Genomic DNA, 16,052 nt, shown 5'->3' with positions numbered 1-16,052 from the left:
TGGAGGAAAGAATAAACGATCAGGTGTCCCAATACTTTTGTCCAACTAACAACTCATTTTAATAAAGTAACTGAGTGTAACACAGCAATATAAGCAACATAGCGACACTAACAATAATATCAGTTACGAAATTTCATACAGGGAAGTGTGCAAGAGGAAGAGAAGTATTTCTCAACATGAGCACAAAGGGGATGGATGTCTTAACAGACACTTAAAGAAAGTATGTGCGTGTGTGTGTGTGTGTGTGAGAGAGAGAGAGAGCGATTAAAAAAAGACACGCAAGAGAAAAGGAAAATGGGAAGTTGAATGAAAATCATTAGGCTAAGTGTAGAGGCTCAGTCTTTGAAACCAGCGTCTCCACCATCTCCACTTTCTCAATCATCTGAATAAAACCGCAAGTATGGACCATCACCGCTGCTTCTCATGTTGCTACACCCCCCACATCATTCTCGAACGCCCATTCTCTCGAGCTCTAATGCTTTCCATTAGCTCTTCCCATGGATCCCTAATTGAAAGGAGAACATGAATCACAACCGGCTCACTTCCTGCAAAACCCTCGGCGCAACCACTTCCCAATGCTTCGCAGCAGAACAGTGTGTGCAGTGGTGGCCTGGTCTTAACAGGCTTAGGTCTGGCAGTCCTTCCCTCACCATTGGCTGCTATTTCTGGGCTGTGTTTATTGAAAAACAGCCCTCATTTCTACACTTTCAGGAATCCATTAGTGTTTGATAACAATGGCAGCTTCTACAGCTGCATCTATGACACGCCTATCCCGTTCTAGGGAGTCCCCACGCTCTTCCTGAAATGCACAAAAAACACACACCAAAACGATACCAGGAACCGGAGTGAAGATGTCCGCTCAGAGTCCCTCATGTCCCAGCCGGAGGCATGCTTTGGCCATCTCTGTGGAAGCTTGTTTGGGAGGTGAAGATCTACCGTAACTGAGTTGGCCCATACTGAGCATTTCCAATGAAGTGCAGCATGGGAAAGCCTACTGTGATAAATGGTCAGGCCTACCAGGAAAAGTGATGCCAAAACACCATTGATTACTGCTGTGTTCTTCATGAGGGCAAAACATGATCTTCAAGCATTAAGCTCCCAGGCATTTCCAGACTTTTACTAGATCCTGAGGCCTAAAGTCATTCAGTAATTACAACAATTACAGCAACACAAACTGATTACAGAATTCTGTCGAGTTATAGAAGTGGGGAACACAAGTCACACATCTTTTTATGTGACCTATAGGCAACATTCCTCTGAACAGTTCACACTCCTAAACTGACATGCATGTACTTCATTTTCAGTTTGATCTTCACCAGCATCACAGAAGCTATCCAGGAGTTCCAGTGGCTCACAGGTGGGCTTATGACCGAGAATGTGTTCGAGCTCGCTGTGAAAGGGCACATTATTTGGCCACGCCCACTTTTTTTGCTTTGTGTCCTTGGTTAACTTCGCTCTTAAGCTTGTTGTTTTCCTTTGACGTTGCAGCAGCGCCCTCCTGTGGCAGCGTTCTGCCCTTTCTTTATAAATATCTTCAAACATGGAGCGGTTGCTGCGATCTGTGCCTTTTAATTGGTTTGAGCAGTGACATCACCCATGATAATTATGAGGTCTGTTATCTGGCTATTCCGCCACTGTCTATTTTCCCATCTCCTCAGTGCAAATTTATAAGAAATGTCGAGTTGGATTGATGTAAAAATGTGCACGAGTTCCGATCTGGCTGTTCAGGCTGTATAAGCCGCACATATGAAAGTGGCCCAAATCTGAGCTAAAAATGTCGGTGTCGATTCAGTGCGTTCTTTGCCATTCACACTGCCACACAGATAACCCAGACTCCCAAACTCCCCAGTTCAACCCAAAAGGATTGACTGGAGCTCCACCCATCATCACAACCCATCCCACTGCTCCACAGCTCAATGCCTGGGGGGTCTTTATACCCCTCCAGCCCACATCTGGCATTAGGTATGATGCCAGTAGGTTGACAAGAGTCCTTTTCTATAGATAGAACTTCTCTACGGAGACTAGACAAGCTGTGTGCATGTATTTGCACATCCTTGTCAGCAATGGGTACAACATAAAGTACAGTAAAGTAGCTGAATGCATTCATTTGAAGGGGTGTCCGCAAATATTTGGACAAAGAAACATACAGTGGTCTCTGGCTTTTGCACAGCACTGTATTTGTTAAAGTCTAAGTGATAAAAAAAATGTCTCAGAAATGCCTCAGAAAATGCCATGCACTCTTTGTAATTCTTAGCATGACTGCTCTGAGTGCAAAATCAATTTGTAGGATTTTCCTTTCAAAGTCAGCACAATTCTGTGTAATCTTTTGCAGATAACTTGTTATTATTACCGTAGTTATTTCGGACCTCGTACCCCGAAAGAATCTCTTTAAGTATCAGCCTGTTTTATTTCTCTGTAACCTAGCAACAACCACCATCCAAGAACAAAGTAACGGCCACGATGAAAACTTACAAGCAGCAAGACCGGCGAAAGGACCTAGGACCTGTTATGTGTCAGGCACATCTAGACAAAACACCTCAGTCCAGGATGGGATTTGACTGTAGTGCTGAAGCAATGTAGCATCATCCTACCTGAGCCGCTATTATCTTTAAACGTACAGAAAATCTAATAATGAATCGGCCAGATCTCAGCATTACTGCCCTCAGATTGGAGGGGAAAATGAACTGGATTAAGACAACCCTACTTTTTGCTCCAAGAAATGAAAAGTCTAAATTTCAATTACAGCCCAGTTCTAGTGGGGCAAGTTCTGAAAACAGTGAAACGAAAGGGCTTTCATGCTAAGAATGCACGGCGACAGAAGTAAAGCCAATCTCCCGAGTACAATAAGCAGTGGATTGAAAATGCCTCAGTCGTAGCGGCTCCTGCTGTCAGCACAGGGCCGCTCCAGCGTTTGATGCCTTCTCTGTCGAGCCTGATTAGTTTCCCTCGCTGAGCGGGTCCTAAAGGTGCGCTTTGATCGAACATACCTGCAGAGCTGCGGGGGCTTCAGCGCCCCGACGCCAGCACACCCTCCCTCTGCCCTGACGCTGTCCTCAGTTTACTTCTCTAAATTAGACCCGTCTGACTCACCTCTGGGCCTGAAATCGTGTTTACTCTGACCGAAAATCACCCAGTGCAAAAAAAGATGACCATGAAGATAAGACACATTGACACATTAACCCTAACCAGGCCATAGTAGAGCTTGCGCCACTGAGTAAAATACCAACAATAACCTTACATATCTGCAAATCTACAGCTCACAAACTGCTTCCTGACTGAAGTCCAGCCATTGAATCCCAGTCAGAGCTTGAGGTTTGGTAGCAAAGCACAGTATTAAGTAACATGAAACAGGACTGGACACATTTAAATAGGACATTACATGCATTCCTCTACGCTAACAGTTCTGCACTTCGGCCTCCCTCACAGTTAAGATGAACTGCCCACAAAAGAAGTTGTGCAATCACTTAGACTCTTATTTTCAGTCGTCTCACTCACATGACATTAGCCATTCTGGTCACAAAACTATGTTAGCTCCTTCTCTTCAAGGTTAGTGCTGGTTACTTTCACAATAATTATAATTAATGTGAAATCAGAGTTTTTAAAGGGGCCCCAGGACATCAAACTGTATTTTTTTGGCATAGTTGAATATTAAGAGTTCAGTGCATGGACGTGACAAAGCACAAACCTCAGACACTGTCGTTTCCTCATCAAAAGAAGCAAAACAGAGCTGGAAAACAGGCCAATTCCAAAACTTCAAAACTGTTACATCACAGTCTTGCCTGGTTATATTTACACCCCGATGTTTTCATAAACCCCGCCTACTAGCAAACGACCTAGTCAAAGCTGGCAAAGCTGTAAAACGCAACAGGAACATCAGGAGAAGACGGTGTTGTTGATACTAGAGAGCAGCTCATCACCTCCAGACTCTGCTAGTTATGGGAATATGGGCTGCTCCAGGAACCAGACCTTGTGACCGCAGCTTTTCCTGTGCCAGTGTCCTCAGAAGGGGAGCTTGACTAAATAAAAGCTAATGCTAGCCACCACTAGCTTTTACCATTTCTTTCTATCAAAGCTGGGTTACCTCAGCTAAACCAAACAGGACCTAATCCTACATCAGAAGGGCTTCTTTTTTTTACTGGTGAGACTCAAGAAAGTCAAACCTGGTGAAGAGAGAGAGGACAAGGCTAAAAAGCTACCCAGCTATCTTCAGCTTGCTAACAGCATGTCATGCAGAGAGGACACAATGAGAGGACAGCAGCACTATTCGATAAGATCCTGAAGTGATTAGAGTGTTTTTGTTGCAGGGTTAAAATGATGCTATAATATGTGGCTTCTTCAAACTGTGGAGATATTAACCAGCCAATTTGTTATTGCTTTATTAATTCTTATTTATATTGTGTATATAGTGTAAATTATTTATGTACGTTTTTGTAACTGAGTGTCTTGCTATCCCTTTCTGCTGTGACACTGAGAATTTCCCCACTGTGGGACTAATAGAGGATTATCTAATCTTATCTTATCTTATTTTTTTTTCATGAGCCTATATTATACGATATAATGTGATTTATAACTACAGGAAAAATAACAGGGTTGTAAATAGGCTTGTTAAACACTGTCTGAATAACTGAGTCAAATACTTACTATTTATTTGGGCTGTGTATTGAAAAGAACCTGGCAATGCGATACTTATCATAATACAGAGGTAACGATTCAATATAATACGATATACAGCGATACTGTCAGCAGAACAATATCTTGCCATTTTTGTAATAAAATTGTAGAAAAATTTATATAACATAAAAATACATCATATAATGCATATACATCATATGATATACAATCATATACATAACATCTGATTAAAAGAAAAGTGTACTGTTTATGCAGAACAGTGGGACCTAAAGACAGCGTACAACACTGCTCTCTAGTGGCCGGGGTTTAAAAACAACATAAAATGAACCACTGTCTGCCACCAGTATTTACATGTAAGCTATTATTTAAAAATCAAAACTGTGTTTCTGGGAATCAGTACAGTGTTGTAAAATATGATATTGCAATACTTTGAAATAGCAAATTAGAATACTGAATTAATGCATTGTTTGGCATGCCTTTCGAGACATTTTCTCATATTCGAAACTAAAGAAACTAACTGCACATGTGGTCACCTAGCTCAGTCTCAGACTGTAGGAGGGACCTGCATGAGATTTCAAAACATGCATTATTACCAAGCATATTATTAACTGTCAAATGAGTTTAGAAGCTCCAATGGAGAACAGTCATGTCATCAATCATGACAGTCCCAACTAATTCTGTGTGAATGAGTGAAAGCCTGGAACAGGTTAACTGAGCTCATTCAGTGATCAGAGCTCAGGAAGCTTTCTGCTGAACCCTTAAAGAATGAACAGAAATCTGTCAACAGCAACTTTACACACAGCGGTGTGAGTCAGAAAACAGGCTGACACACAGACACACACACGGCTTGACTCTTGCTGATCAGCCTGCCTATGCTGGGATTTGACAGTGCACTGTACTCTGACCTAATTAAGCCTGCATGCCTCTCTAAATCCCCCCCCTCCTCATTCACAAACAGACAAACACACACACACACACACAGACTAGTTTTTATGCAATGACAGGACAAAGAGTCTAATATGCATTACTTATATGTAAGAACCTACATGTAATAATAACTTGACCCATATATATGTATTATATTATATATTATACAGTACTAGATAATTATATGTGTAGATTATAAATAATCTCACATGTATTAAATATACACCATATGCTCAAATTTTTGTGGACACTGCTTCTAATAAATGCATTCAGCTACTTTCAGCCATTGCTGACACAGATGTGCAAATACACACACACACACACACAGCTTGTGTAGTCTCTGTAGTAGAGTGCTGCCAAAAGAATAGGACACACTGGAGCAGATAAACATGAACCTATTGACACCATGTCTAATGCCAGGTGTAGGCTAGAGGGGTGTAAAGTCCCAGCATTGAGCTGTGGAGCAGTGGAACTGTGTTCTCTGGAATGATGGCTGGTGCTCCATCCAATACTTTTGGGATGAGCTGGAGAGTTGGGAATGATGTGGGGTGGTGATCATCCAGCATTGTGACCTCACTAATGTTGTTGCTGAATGCAATGGAATTCTCACAGCAATGCTCCAAAATCGAGTAGAAGGCCTTACCTGGACAGTGGAGACAGTGACGCCTTTTCTGGACAGTATTGTCCCCAAAGAGTATAAAAACAAACACACACACACACACACACACACAAACAGTTTCCCTCCCCTGATCTGAGAGTGGGTCGCTCTCGCGCTCCCAGGACCATCTGGCAAGGCTGCCGGAGCACACAAACACACCGCTTTACCTAAAGTAGACTGAAAAACACACACTCCAGCCAGCGGCTGCGCAGCGCTCCCTCTTTCAAACCAGGGGAAATATAAAAAATAAGCCAGAATTCCAGTCGGAATAGTGGGACAAAACTTCTGTGAAAGCTGTGGATCACACCTTGTCACATCTCTCTGATGATCTCCATTCTCTAGAATAAAAAAAAAAAGGACTGACCTTTTTAAACTAGCCGGAGCGTGGCACTTTTCCCAGCGTCTGAAAGTAAAAACAAACAAACAGTGCAGATCAGTAAGGTTCACTCATCGCTCCTGCGATACTGGTCTTTACAATACTGACATCTCACACAGCTTCAGATTCTGTCTTATATTTCATTTCACCCCAGAAGTCACAGTTATGATGTTTGTGTGTGTGTGTGTGTGTGTGTGTGTGTGTGTGTGTTAATGTACCACATACAGCTGTGATTCATCTACACATGATAACCACTCTCTATAAAACCTCTCTTTATCCCTTTAAATGAATAACACAGGCTGTACTCCATGAAAACGTCTTTGTCTTCTACAATCACTGTGTGGACAAAAGTATTGGGACACCTGCTTATTCTTTGTTTCCATACCTCAACCCCAACCCCCCAACTCATCCCAAAAGTATTTTTGGGGCTGCCAACCATCATTCCACAGACATTCATGTTCATGTTTATCTGCTTCAGAGAGTCCTATTCTATTGGCAATACTTCTACTTCTGCTACATGTACTGTACATGTACTGTGTAATGATGTTAGGTGATTTGTACAAAAGGTCCTATCCAACATCAGGAGATACCAGTCTTATTCATGAAAGGCCGGTGTGGCTGCAGGGCTTCATTCCAACCAATCTGACATGTACTACACAGACAAGCTGTGTGTGTGTGTGTTTGTGTGTATTTGCACATCAGCAATGGGTGCAACAGCATGGGCTGTTTAATGTGAGAACTGCAGCATTACAGACTGATCGGCCGAAACATTAGCACCACTGAGAGAGGAAGTAAAAAGTTCTTGAAGGTGATGTTTGTGTTAAAAGCAGGACAAATGGGCAAGCATAAGAAACTTTGACAAGAACCGAACTGTGATGGCTAAACGACTGGGTCAGAACACCTCCAAAACATCCCAGTATGCAGCGGTCCTGATTGAGGACCCAATCCATAGGCTTTCTCCACCCCCCTCCCTCACTCTCTCTCTCTCTCTCTTCCTTTTACACACACTTTAGGAGAAAGGTGCTACAGCTGTGAGACAGAAACACACTCCGACTGTGTCAGCAAAAGGGTTGAGCTGCTGAAGAACAGTCCACGCTTTACACACAAAAAAAACACCTGTAAATACGGCAGTTATGTCTGATGCCCTTCCTGTGATTATGGCTGGGTTGGAGTAATGCTGGTCAGGCTGTGTGAATGGCAAACTGCCTCTAAACACCAGCAGCCTCTCGGCCTTTGCAAAGTGCTGCCACTGGAAGATGCCTGAGATGATGCTTGCTGTTTGTGTCCCTGTGTGTGTGTGTGTGTGTGTGTGTGTGTGTGTGTACACATATGTGTCTGGCAGTGGCTGTAGCAGGCAGGCAATCTTTTTATATAACACGACAGCCGAATAACCAACACACACACACACACACAGTGCCTCCAGACTGTGACGCTAAAACAGCCGTGCTGCTGAAGCACATGATGAAAATGAACACTAACGATATGTTTATTTATTCATGCTTTTATCAGCTTTCAGCACTTCAACTGTTTCTGTTCATCATTACCTGATTCAGTGAAGGGTCGAGAGAGAGAGAGAGAGAGAGAGAGAGAGAGAGAGAGAGAGAAAGAGAGAGAAGAATGGAGTCAGAGACTGTGAGAATAAGAGAGCAATAGAGATTATAAGAAGAGAGAAACATAGAGAGAGAGAGAAAGAGCAAGAGAGAGAGAGAGAGAGAGAGAGAGAGAGAGAGAGAGAGAGAGAGAGAAGAATAGAGACAGACAGAGACCATGAAAAGGAGAGAGTAACAGAGATTCTAAGGAGAGAGAAAGAGCAAGAGAGGAATGGAGACAGAGACTGTGAGAAGGATAGAGCAATAGTGATGAGAAAGAGCGAGAGAGAGAGAGAGAGAGAGAGAGAGAGAGAGAGAAAGAGAGAGAGAGAGAAGAATGGAGTCAGAGACTGTGAGAATAAGAGAGCAATAGAGATTATAAGAAGAGAGAAACATAGAGAGAAAGAGAGAAAGAGCAAGAGAGAGAGAGAGAGAGAGAGAGAGAGAGAGAAAGAGCGAGAGAGAATGGAGCAATAAAAGGGGTCTGAGGATTATCAGATTCATTTTCTTCTAAAACAATCAGCTCCAACAGGATTAACCTACATATGTCTCTACATCAAACGAGCTGCTCACCAAAAGCCACACACACACACACAGTGGATTACTATCTTCATATGTACATGTATCTCAAGTGGCACCTTCTATGCCATTAGGGAAGGACACAGCGAGAGAGCGAGAGAGTGAGAGAGCATGAGAGAGAGAGAGAGAGCGAGAGAGAAAGACTGTTCATCAAAACAAACATAATAACTGGACCGGTCATCAGTACTCCATATTCCTCTCTCGCTCTCTCACTGTCTCTCTGTCAGTGTTTCTCTCTCACTCACTCTCTCTGTCTCACTCTCCTTGTGAGAACAAATAATAAATACATAAATAATAAACAAAGTTTTTCCTAACAGGAAAAGTGGTTAGTGCTTATTAGAGAAACAACTCTCTAATAATAATAATAATAATAACACTAATAATAATCCTAATAATAATAATAACAATTGCAAAAAAAACAAATCTCTGAAATCACACTGACATCAGCAGAATATTACTGGGTCAGGTACAGGTCAGCCTCTCCCCACACTGAACTCTGTCCTATATTTTTAATGGGCTGGCAAAACTGCTATAGGCTGGATAAGCACAAGTGTTGTCACTGGCATACAAAAAATCGCCATGGAAAAAACACATCTCCAGAACGGCAACTTTACAGAAATATCCTTTTAACTTTGAATAGAAGTCAATAGAATTAAAATTTAGTTTAATTTCATTTAATTTCTGAGCATTTCTATTGGTCCAATTATTATGAAGGTTTGGCACAATGTAAAGAACAACTGCCAGAGTCACATTATGTGAAAAAGGGAGATACAGGATGTTTGACAGCAACAGTACATAAATCAGCTTTTTTGACACCAGAAAAACAATGAATTCCAAACAGGCTGCGTTTTGTGAAAAATCCTCAAAATCCCTACATCTAAATCTCTGAAATCATCCTGGTCAGGTCAGGTACAGGTCAACGTCCCTCTAACTCCGCTCACATACAGGTCACAGTGCATGCCGCCCAAATAGTGCTGCGTACTGGCAAAAACCTGCTGATACGGACACATATCAGGATACAGGACTAACGATGCAATATACTAAGATATATTGAAATACTGAGAACAAGGCAATTCATATTGAGATTATTTATTTAATTACATTTTAGGAAAAACTCACTCCAAAACAAAGTTGCCAGTTCATGCAGTCAGAACAGTGGGATCTGATGACAGAGCACAGCACAGCTATCTAACAGTCAGGGTTTAAACACAACACAAACTGAACCACTGTCTGCCACCAACCTGTAAACTTCTGATTAATAATCAACACTGTTTTTCATCATTGACATGATATTACAAAACATAATATCTCAATACTTCAATATGTAGATACATTCTTAAAGCCCAATGACTAAATTACAGCAAAGCAGGACAGGCAAACCTCAACTCCAGCTGTCCCTGTCTCCTCCTCTCTGATGTGAGAGTGTGTGTGTGTGTGTGTGTGTGTGTAGCTGTGTAATGCAGTGTTAGGTGATTTATAAAAAAGGTCCTATCCAACATCAGGAGATACTGGTCTTATTCCCGAAAGGCCGGTGTGGCTGCAGGGCTTCATTCCAACCAATCAGAGACCACTGATCAACTGATCAAACACAGAATCAGGTGGCTTCTACTTGACTCCGAAGAGTCTTCAGCCGCACTGATGACCCCCGATGACCTACATTTTAAAGGGGCAGGCAAAACCGCTGCAGGCTGAATATGCAAATATATGTAAATGAATTGCTTTTTTTGTTACATCACAAAAACAGTGAACTCCAAACAGGCTGTCTATATGGCTTAATTTGCATAAATGAGTGGCACCACATCAAACACACTTAAGAAAAAACAGTGAGAAGAGTTTTCCATGTTTTGCGGCCCTTTAATCGTTACACTCGCTCGTTCGCTCAGTCAACACAGCAGGCAGCGGAGAGAGAGTGTGAGAATGTGAATATGTGTGAGAGAGACAGAGAAAGAGAGAGAGAGAAGAGAGAGAGAGAGAGAGAGAGAGAGAGAGAGAGAGAGAGAAAGCAAAAGAGAAAGAGGGAGTGAGAGAGAGTGTGAGAGAGAGAGATAATCAGACACAGTAGGAAAGAGAGGGAGAGACAAGGGGAATGTGTATAAGAGAAAGAGAGAGCAAGCAAGTGAAAAAAGAGGGAGAGTAAAGTGTGCGTAATGTGTGTAAAGCCAGCAAGGGAGAGTGAGAGAGTGAGAGAGAGACAGAAAGGGAGTGATAGAGAGAGAGAATGTTTGTAAGAGAGAGACTCTCTTTTTTTGGACCAATAACACACACACACACACACACACACACACACACACAAACAAACGCCAAAAGTGGAACATTTTCAGGGAATGACTGGAGTCCAGGTACTCCCCACACTTATCTATGTCCAGTATTGTGCTGCTGTGTTTCCATCCCTGTATAAAGAAGCCTCATGCTGCCCTTAGTGTTGGATGCCCTGTGAGAGTGTGCACACATTCAGAACACAATTCAGATCATCAGATTTATGCAAAATAAGTAAAATATGAAAATATTAAAGAATCTAAATGCAAATGCAAAATGCTGTTCAAGGATTTTGCCTCTGGAATCTCTTATTTGCTTCTACTTCTGCTTCAGAACAGGTCAGGTTCAGGTTCAGGCCTCTGGTGACCCCTGTCCTACATTTTTCTTTAAATGGGTGGACAAAACTGCTACAGGCTAAATGAGCAAATAAGGAATAAGCTCTTGTGACATCACAAAAACAATGAATTGAAAACAGTGTTTGCAGACAATCCTCAAAATCTTTACATGCAAATATCTGGAATCACCTTTTGGACTTTTGCCACATTTTCATAGGTGGGCAGGTCTTAGAAGAAGGCATCCACCTGCAATCTCTATTGGTGAACTAATTTTGGAGTGACACAAGCTAAAACGTAGTCTGACACCTAGCCACGCCCACCCCGCTAACTTCAAACTGTTTCCTAATATGAGGGAATGACAGGGTTCAAGCACACAGCAGCAGGTAAAAAAAATAAAATACTGAGTATATCTCCCTTGTTGCCAATGTTCACTTTTTTGACATGATGTGAATCTGGCAGTTGTTCTTTACATTGTTCTTTACAGTACCACTACTCTTGATATCTGTATCAGATGTAATATAATCTTCCTTCACACACATTACCAGAAGCTTAATTTTACAATAAGCTTAATCTAATTTACTCTCTAGTTTCCCCTTAACGAACAGAAGTGGATGAAGGCATTGCCTGTCAATGTGTGTTAATGGCAATACAGTAAAGCAGACGTTTTCCAGAAACTTTGTGCAATGTATCAGTTCAACCGGTGGCAAAAAAGCCCTAAAAGACGATGCTACCCCCACCAAGCTTAACAGTTGCTTTAGTGTTCTTTCTGATGAAGGCCTCACCTTTACTCCTGCAAGCATACCTCAATCTCTGTCCATGTGATTTTGCACTGATTTTGGATCTGAATTTGGAACTGAGCTATCCTTGTAACTCGTAAGCATGTTAATCGAATACATTTGGAAAACTCCATTTTGCTCTTTGAATGATGAATGGACCAATAGAAATGCTTGAGAATGACTGGGAATAAAATATTTTTTACATTGAGTTAGGGAGAATTTTTGTCTACGTTTTTGTCTTGCCATTGTTTACTAGATTAAAATAAGATGAGATACACTACACCTGTGCGTCCTTTAAGGTGCTTAAAACTATTGTGATAACAGCTCTTCAGCTTAAGCTAAATGTACGTACTGTTCATTCTGAAAATTAAAACATGCAACTGCTCTTAAAAACAGTCAGGCTGAAAACAAATGGAGTGAATCCACCCATAAACTCGACGATTATTGCTGTGCAGTGGTGTTTACGTATCAACAGAACCTGGTGGCCTTACCTGGAAATACTGGACTACACATTACTACACAACACACACACTACCCAACTACCCAATACACCCGCTAGACAATAAACACACCACTGTGGATCATGACCTTTTGCTAAAGCTTAGTAGAGTGGAAGGCAGCAACAAGGGCCTACATGACAACACACTTAAATATAAAGATAGAATGTGGAGACATATATATATATATATATACACACACAAGCATGTCCCATATGTAATATAGAAATACGTTTACAATTATATATCCTATACACACTATATCTCCAAATGTTTGTGGACACCCCTTCTAATGAACACATCCAGCTACTTTAAGTTGCACCCATGGCTGACAAAGGATGTGCAAATGCACACACACATAGCCTGTCTAGTCCCTGTAGAGAAGTACTTCCAATAGAATAGGACGCTCTGAAGCAGATAAACATCATCCTATTGGCACCATGCCTAATACCAGGGGTGGGCTAGAGGGGTATAAAGCCCCCAGCATTGAGCTTGGAGCAGTGGAGCTGTTCTGTGAAATGATGGATGGTGCTCCATCCAGTAAGTTCGGGAGATACTGAGTTGGGGGGTTGGAGATGAAGTAGGGTAGACTACTATAACAAAAGTGAGATAAGCAGGTGTCCCAGTACTTTCATAGTCCCAGTTCATATAGTGTATGTAAAACGATACTTTACTGCCACACATTCATTCACACATGTAACATTCTGAGGTGTAGTAAAGATATGTATTATATAAATATCTATGTAGTAAAATATATCCTGTATGTATTATATAAATATATACATTAAGATATGTCCCATGTGTATTATATTCATATCTATCCCATATGCCATATGTATTATCTTGTTTTTGTCCATTGTATAATTTTCTTTTATGTTAATGTACAAAAACAAGCATGCACACACACACACCCACACACACACCACTCATGGATGCAGTAATGAGACTAACGAAAGCGTTTCTCTCACTAACACACACCGGCACATTAATGAGGGCCTGGGAGGCAGAGGCACAGGGGAAAGAGGAGACAGGGCTAATAGAGTAAGAGCTTGATTAAGACTAATGAACAATCCAGAGAACAATGTCAGTCTCTACAACCCATACACAGTGCAGTCAAGCGCGGAGCACCCAGCTTACAACCACACACTCCCTCTGAACCAACATCACATCCTTACAGGATCCTTACAGAGCGCACAGTAAAGGCCTCTGCAATAAAGCCTAAACTTTCACTACTTCCTGAATTCTGCTTCCCTTAAAGAGCAACATTTAATATGTAATCGCAGATGGATGCACAGACTATTCAGCAACCGGAATTCTAATAATAATAGTGAATAATAATAAGTGCAAAGACCAAATAATTAATTAATTAATGAAAACCTGTGGAAAACCGTTCTCAGTATTTGGTACTCAGCCTTCGGCCTTCAGTCAAATGTTTCAAATTTACACTGCTGCCTCCAAACTCATTCCTGGATATTACCAACTACCCTCGCTAGTGTGTATATCTGTGGAACTAGAAACTACACTATAAAGCCCATGGACATTTCATGGGTGCAGGATTTGTGTACATTTTAGCTGAAGGACTGCAACCGCGTGAGTTACCACACCATGTGGGAGACTTGGGTTGGATTCTGGGTCTGTGTCTATTCTGCACTACACCAATAAGAGTCCTTGGATTCAGTGTGATTAGGATTTTTGAGGAATCGATTCAGTGTGATTAGGATTTTTAAGAAATCCATTCAGTGTGATTAGAATTTTTAAGGAATCGATTCAGTGTGATTAGGATTTTTAAAGAATTGATTCAGTGTGATTAGGATTTTAAGGAAATGAATTAGCATAATAATGATTTTTAGGAATGGATTCAGTGATTAGGATTATAATGACACTTATAAGAGGCTTTTTGATATTGATCGCATGGATATAACGTTCATTGTTCATTGCTTTGTTCAAAATCAAGGGTATTCAACAAGTGTTGATCCTGCCTTTGTTGGAGTAACTGTCTGTTTAGGGAAGAAGGCTTTCTACTAGATTTCGGAGAAGCATTTCTGTGAGGATTTGATTGCATTTAGAGACAAGAGAGGTAGAGGTCAGAATGTTGGATGATCACCACCTCACCATCTCCAACTCCCCAACTCAGTTTTACCCAAAAGTATTGCATGGAGCACCACCATTCCAGAGAACACAGTTCCACTGCTCCATAGCAGTCTTAATACCCCTCAAGCTCATGTCTGGCCTATTCTATTGGCATACTCCTCAACAGGGACTGGACAAGCTGTGGGTGTTTGTGCGTTTGCACATCTGTGTCAGCAATGGGTGCGACCTAAAAAAGATGAATGCATTCATTAGAGGGGGTGTCCATAACTAGCATATCTCAATAGCAATGTGTAGCAAGGATCTCTAACAGCCCTTAGCTCTTCTGCTATTGGATAGACTCTGGGCAGTCCTCACTTGGGGCTTTATTTATTTGGCTAACTGAAAAACTGTGCTTTGTGAAACACCCTCCAGGGGTTCCTGATACACTTCAGTGCTGAACCACAAACACTTCTATGGAAAAGACCTTGGTTTCTCATTCTCACACAAACATACACACATACACACACAGCCTCAGTTTAGTATGACAGCAACTTCCAAGACGCTTCAATACACTATAAACAGATTTCTGGTCAAGTGCAGACCCACGCAAAATATGCCTTGACGCGTCCGCGACGTGTCTGAAATTTACGGCTGATTTACTGGCTGTAGTGAGTCACACAAACTGTGCACCGGACCGCCTACTAACTCCACACACATTGCACACTTTGATATGGGTGAAAATAAGCGCCATTAACAATCACTGCTGGTTTACTGTGGGTGTGTTGGTGGGCTTGCAAACGAAAGCTGTGTCTTGGTTTGGCTCTTCGTCATCAGAGGAAGAAAGAACCCTGTTTTAGAAGCGTACACCAATCAGCCATTACATTAACACACTTTGTAGTTCTATAATTACAGACTGTAGTGCATCTCTTTCTCTGCAGACTTCGTTAGCCTCCTTTCACCCTGTTCTTTAAAGGTCAGGACCCCACAGGACTGACCACCACAGAGCAAGTTATTTGAATGGTGGGTCATTCTCAGCACTGCAGTGACACTGACTCACATGGCGATGGGGTGTTGATGTGTGTTGCGCTGGTATGGTGGATCAGACACAGCATCTGTTGCTGCACAGTTTGTGTTGGTCATCCTCTAGTGCTCACAGGCCGCTGTCCACAGGCTGCTGTTGGCTGGATGTTTCTAGTTGGTGGACTATTCTCAGTCCAGCAGTGATGCTGAGGTGTTTAAACACTCCAGCAGCACTGCTGTGTCTGATCCAGTCGAACTAGCACAACACAATACTAACACACCAGAAGCATATCAGTGATCACTGCAGTGCAGAAAATGACCCACCGCCCTAATAATA

The 16,052-nt window shown here is 41.8% G+C and overlaps 1 protein-coding gene across 2 annotated transcripts in view; it reads right to left on the bottom strand.

The window, feature by feature from the left end:
- Positions 1–16,052, bottom strand: part of LOC140573532 (signal transducer and activator of transcription 5B-like) — a 121,863-nt gene that overhangs the window by 74,884 nt on the left and 30,927 nt on the right. For both annotated transcript variants that reach the window (XM_072692940.1, XM_072692941.1), the window contains exon 2: positions 6,582–6,620. The gene's annotated coding sequence lies outside the window, so the exon portion shown is untranslated. The remainder of the gene's footprint in view (positions 1–6,581; positions 6,621–16,052) is intronic.

Source organism: Salminus brasiliensis, chromosome 12, assembly GCF_030463535.1.
Source record: "Salminus brasiliensis chromosome 12, fSalBra1.hap2, whole genome shotgun sequence".
In the NCBI taxonomy this organism is placed as follows: Eukaryota; Metazoa; Chordata; class Actinopteri; order Characiformes; family Bryconidae; genus Salminus; species Salminus brasiliensis.
This window is presented reverse-complemented; position numbering and strand designations above follow the sequence as displayed.